We start from the raw sequence: 6,386 nt of genomic DNA, 5'->3' as shown, positions 1-6,386 counted from the left end.
TCATAGATGACCAATGCATACATGCCTGAAATAATGTATTTTCCAACAAGAATGCTGATCGTCCTGCCCATACCTATCAGGATTTGTTTTCTTGAATATCCAAACAATCCAACATCAGAATTACATTATTTGAGCTCTATAAAAAAGCATTTTCTCATGAAAACCAAAGCTTTATCAAAAGTCCAGCTCATCATGTTTTCAATTACCTGAAGAGGCTGTACTTCGGAAATTCAATATATCTTGTAATTTAGTGACACAGAATTTCTTGTAATTTATAGAAATTTTCCACACTGAATATTATAAATAGGAAATAACTTACCAAGTCTGAATTTATATTCTTCTGTAATTATACTGGCTTTAGAAAAAAATCCAAATTAAAAAATGCCTGTTATATTCTCCATACTCAGTTGATTGACAGAGAATTCACATGAAATCCAGGACAAAATTTGACACAACAGAATCAGAATATAATATTTTTATGAATTTGTCTATGATTTTATATTCTTTTTATGTGTTTCAAGGAGAAAAGAGACATTATTAAAACCCATGGTTTATACAGAGGCAGGTAACAGTCAAACTAAAATTATATTTTAATGCAAATCCAGTTTCGCTTTGTAACATAAATGAGTCAGTGACACAGCCTCTCATGACCACCATCAGAACCAGATACCATCATCAACAATCTTCTTGTTTGCAAAACATCTTCAAGGCTTCTGCCCCCAAGATTCAAACTGCACAAGCAAATTTTTTTTTCTTCTTTTCCACAAAGAAATGTTTCTCAATGGCCACCTTATGTTTCTATTCCATGCATAGAAATGCACACACTAGCAAAAAAAAAAATCAAAGCAAGAGTAGGTATGGCCCCAAAAATATTCTTCTTACTTATATTACAACAATGAGCCTTTTGAAGATCATTTGGTCTAATAAGTCAGAGTAAGAAAAATGAAAAACCTCTTCATACTCTAAACCAGCAATGTTTGCCTTCTAGTCTCATCTAAAAAGGAATTGGATCATCCATTTATCTAGGATCAGACATTTTGACTTGAATTGAATTTTCCTGAGGATCAGATATATGGGAGAAGAAATCCATATGGATAATTTTTTCAAGTCTTCAATGCTTTGATTCTTATACTCCATTAAAAATTGTGCAAAAAACTTTTATAATCAGCAGTCTTGTCTGAGAGAATTTTAGAGGCATCAAAAGAAGTAATGGAGAGTAGCAGAAATCCTGTAATTTATCCTGAGTAAGAAAATCCTACTTTTTTGGAGTAGTTTAATTCCCATTAATGCTCTATATTTATTATTTAATTGCATGCATTAAAACAGGTAGGTTTGGGTTAAAGCAATGATTCTTTCTAACAGCTCATTGATATTCAGGCAAAGATAACAGTATGCAGCAACACTTCCCACTTCATACAGGAAAATTAAATAATAACCTCTTTTTTTGTCACCTCTTAACCTCTATAGATGGGAAGACCGTAGGGGTCAAAATAAGGAACTGAAATTGGGTTTGGGGTGGTGAAGAGTGACAGCTGCCCACCCCCCTCATGCTAGGAGGTGGAAATGTGCAAGACAGAAACAAAGACCTATATTCTAAGCAACACTGGGAGATGATCCCTGGGGAAGTTAGACTGACAAAGTTATGACCTAATTAAAGAACATCTCCTACACGTTGTCATTGTTCCTGCAAGTCTAGGAGAAAATACTTCTTTCCATAATGTCAGTATTGACTGGTGACAAGATACACTATTATACTAACACTGTGTCATGACTCTAGGGTATATGAGTGTAAGACCAAAAAACAGTTCCCAAGACCACCTTGCCTTTTCTTTTTTCAAAAGGATATACCTGATCTTTGAAAACTGTTATGTTAGTTATTTTGTATTAGTATTCCAAATTTAAATGAAATAGTGTTAAGCTACTTTTCTGTTAAGCTGTCTAGAAATGTTATGCCATAGGTGTTATTTTGTTTAGAAACTCAGGCATTAGAGATTTCCAGGGAAATGAGGATCTACTGCAAATCCGTAGTTCCACGGTCACAATAAACCATTGCAATATGGTGCTGGAAAGAACTGAAGTTTGATTCCTATGCTTATTTTTCTCCTTCTTTAGATTAGGAAAATTCCTTTTGCAGCTGCAGCGTGAACCACATGATATCTGATCATACTAAACCAGGAAAAAAAGGTTCCACTCACAATAAAGGCTAGTACAAAGTGACAAACCACTCCTTCTAACAGTAGGCAAATGTAAGCATGCCAAGCCCGTCAAGTGCAGTTAGTGTACCCACATTGCTAATTAAGATATGTTTTTTACAGTGTGTACTCTGCCATGTAGCTCATCATTACATCTGTAATATTTGTAAGTATCTAATTTGTTTCATGAGCACTGCACAGTCCCAGCAAGTAATGCAGATTGACAGGCGTTTTTCACTTTTCTCTACTGCTCCTTCTCCAGAAAATTTCTATGAATATTTTTTTGACTGTCAGGACAATAAAAGCAAAGATTCTGAAAGGGTCTTCAGATTTTTTTCTCCTCAGGAATCATTGGATATTTTGTAAAAATAGACAGAAACCAATGAACTGTACAGGGTTTACACTATTTTTAACAGCAAAGTGAACTTTAGAATAGTTTTATCTAATAAATAGAATTGAACATTAGATGTTATATATAATTTCTTTGAGAAAAAAAGGTGTTAGCCAACTGTGGAGTAATTTTTCAGTAGTAACAATTTTATTCCAACTGTTCAATAAACTCGGATGTCAATAAATGTCAACATGACCCTCCTATGTGATCTGCACCATATCTGGCATGAAATTAAAATAGAAATTATCCACAATAAGCTCGGTAAAAAAGAGGCATTTCCTATTCACAAAAAGGTGGTGATAAATTCTTTTCTCACTATCAATCAATCATAAAACTTCAAAAATAATAGATTTCATTTTAAAATTTACTATTAAAGGATTGTATACTTTGAGGATGAAAACAAAATTAAGCACACTTATCACGAAGAATTCTCTACTACCAAAGTATTTAGTATCAAACTACAATAATTGTAGGTGAGATATCCTCACATACAATTCCAAACTGAGAGTAGCTGTAAATTTAGGTAGATGGGTTTCTGATGCCAGGTAAGACCAGGCAAAGGTTCATCTGCATGAGGAAAGGTGGAATACTTCATATGTTATCTAAATAAGGGTGGACTGAGTTTGAGGTGACTTTGTATACCAGCAGTAGGGAGAAGGACAGAACTGAAGCCAACTAAACAAAATTTGAGCTAGCATTCTTCAAGTTTACACAATAAGTTCCATAGGACTAGGCACAGGGGCACAAGGACATTTTTCTCATAAAATAATACAGGAGTACATATAGTTGAAGTTGGAGAGAATTATGAAAAGTAAAAGAAAATTGAAAACTGAAAACACCAAAAGGTTAGTTATCATTCATGTCAAAAAGCACATGTAGGCAAAGCAATGTTGGAAAGATTACGGAAGACCTATCACAGACTATCAAATATGGTACCACAGATACCATCTTGGCTAAAGAAACATCTGAGCTTCCAAATATCAAAAGATGGGAGAGGAACTGCCTTGGTCTTATATTATTTCCTTAAATATGTACTAGTTGTCACAACCTGAGACAGCTTTCTGACCTAGAAGGTCTTTGTACTTCACTGATAAAAGATTCTTTATTTTACTACATTTTTTTTCCATATTGTCTTTGACAGAAACTCATTTGACCATCAGAAAATTAAATTAATCTTTAACTCACAGTCATACATCTTTACCACCTGGTTTGTTCAACGGGATGTATAAATGAAGTGGTTGTATTAGGAATATCTTGCTATTTTGTCAAGGATCCAGCATGGTATTAAAATTGAAACCAGTAGTTACTTATGTAAATACAATGCAGATGGTTCCTTATTGATGAACTACATCTTTCAGAGAATAATGAGTTTGTCTGGTCCCAATTAATGTTCAGCACACGCTGCTCCCTTTGTCAACATTTCATGTACTCCAAAGGGAACTGAATGAAAGTTATCTTATGGTAGGTGATCATTGTATGGGTACAAAAAACATGCACATGGTATCCATATGGACCACACATAGTGGTGTGTGAAATCTATGCATCATTCTGGCTTACATACACGGGAAACTAAGTCCAGTCTCTGGGCATTGTGGAGAGATCAATAGCCAAATACTTGTCTCTACAAAAATAAGAATAATTTGTCATATGACATTTCTGTGGTTCTGGTTTGTTAGTTTTTGGCTAATACTGCAAAAACTGATATTGCCTGCATCTTCCAATGGAATTAAAGAGCAAGTATACAGCTCTATATAAACTATAAGTTGATATTTAAGACCCTGTAAAAAGCCTCACTGACTTCTTTAAACTTCTTTAAAGCTCATTAATTTTATTATGATAAATACTGAATTTGAAGTTCTCAAAAGAAAATTATGTATCTAAATGCAACCAAGTAGAGCTGGAAGACACCTGAAAATAGCATTTTCTCTGTTCACCTGTTTAAAGATAAAGATTCTCTGTCATTTGCAAGTACAGACAAGATGTTATGAAGTTTTGCTAATCCAGGACAAAAAGTAAGATTTTCAAGGAATTTTAAGGCCTTCCCTTTGAATTTTCTTTTTCTAAATTTGTTTTAATATTAGTCTAAGTTCAAATTACTTTTTAGTTTTGTTTTAATTGTAAAATTTACAATATCTTTGACTAGATAATTTTACTCATGAACCTATTTACACAAAAATCAGGATAGCACATATGAAATGCATCATGCATGTCTGAGAAAATCTATTCATTTACATAGCCCTTATCTTGGATAAAATCCATCTGCAAAGTACATTTTTTGGGGGGGTTCTATATAAATAAGTAGTGTGTGAAGAGGGAAAAAATCAAGCTGCAAATGATAGAAATAATGTGTTTTATTATCTAAAATATTGCTTCTGAAAAGTGGTGTTAAATAAACAGAGTATTCCATGCTCTGATACTGAACTATGAACTGCTTCAGGTTCTGCAGCTGGTAACCTAGGCCAGGTTAACCTAACCTAAAAAGTAACTTAGGACTCATCAACAGAAGTGATTTAGTTCAGGCAAGGAATGCACTTCTGACAGTCACCTGGACATCAGTCTCAGAACTCTGGGAGCTTGAATCTTCTGAATTACATTAAGCTAGAACATGTGATCCAGGATCAAACCAAGTACCGTCTAGTCACCAGTGGACATTCAGCCCAATGGAACAGACTGAAAATAGGAAAAAGCATGAAATGTATATTTGTAAAATAGTTCCTCATCATTATTTCATTCTTCACATCTGCTTCCACTGATCTGCACTGCTTGTTAATATAGACATGAGTTTAAAAATCTCTACTTTTTATAAAGTGCTTGTAAATTCAGCTAATTGCATTGTTTTTCCTTGAGAATGCACATTCTCCTCACTTTCTAAGGAAATGGCATTCATAATTTTTTAAGTAAAAGTTGACTTTACTGTAAAATTCCCAGCTACTGCATTGACTTGCAAAAAAACCAGCCTAATTTCACTATAGGCTCCAAGTGCCAGCTTAGAGTCTGGCATTTAATTCACTACGGATCAATGAAAGAAAAAAGCAGGCTTTGCATACTAAATTGTAATCTAGGTTATAGAGGAGTAGGTGTCTTCCAGGAATGATGCTGTGTTGTGTTATTTCCTAAGGCAGTCCTTGCAGGTTCTGATGGCCAATTTCCTTACTATATATTCAACATCTGCTAGCTCAGCTTACAGAAATAGTCAGGTAAAGAACTAGTCCAAGGACAAAAAAAAAAAAAAAGGCAAAAACAAGCAAGAAAATAGAGCACTTTAAATAACATAAATAGCTTGTTCTGTCACTCTTTTTTAGTGCAAAATGCCAAATTGTTGGACCAAGGAATGCAAAGAAAATTCTTCCTAAACACAGTCTTTGAGGTTTTTTGGGTTTGTGTTGTTTGTTTGTTTTTTCATACTGCTAATTTGCCATTCATAAGCAGTGCAAAAATTGTTTAGACTTACATTCTTCAGCTTGTTGTTCACCTCACTTCAAACCTGGTAGCTGTTGCTAGCCAACAGCACACCCAGAGCTTCATTTAGGCAATTTCCAGCACATGCTGTGTGGAGCACACCACCTGCTGCCACTTTTGCTTCTATTACTCTCCTGCAAACACCACCTTTGGTGCCAGGAAGACTGAACAAGAGATATTGGAACACACAGCACAGGATAGGGTTGTCAATAATTGAAGTTCTCCCATCTTATTTATGTCTTCACTGTTGTCCACATCATCTCTGTTGTGTTCCCATTAGCCCTGATTTTTAGTTTATAAGCTTTTGTGAGCTACATTTTCTTTTCTTAAGAGTCTTATCAGAG

The sequence above is a fragment of the Neopelma chrysocephalum genome, unplaced genomic scaffold (genome assembly GCF_003984885.1).
Source record: "Neopelma chrysocephalum unplaced genomic scaffold, ASM398488v2 Primary Assembly neopelma1_45, whole genome shotgun sequence".
Lineage (NCBI taxonomy): Eukaryota > Metazoa > Chordata > Aves > Passeriformes > Pipridae > Neopelma > Neopelma chrysocephalum.
The sequence above is the reverse complement of the archived record's forward strand: the minus strand, read 5'-3'. Positions refer to the sequence as shown.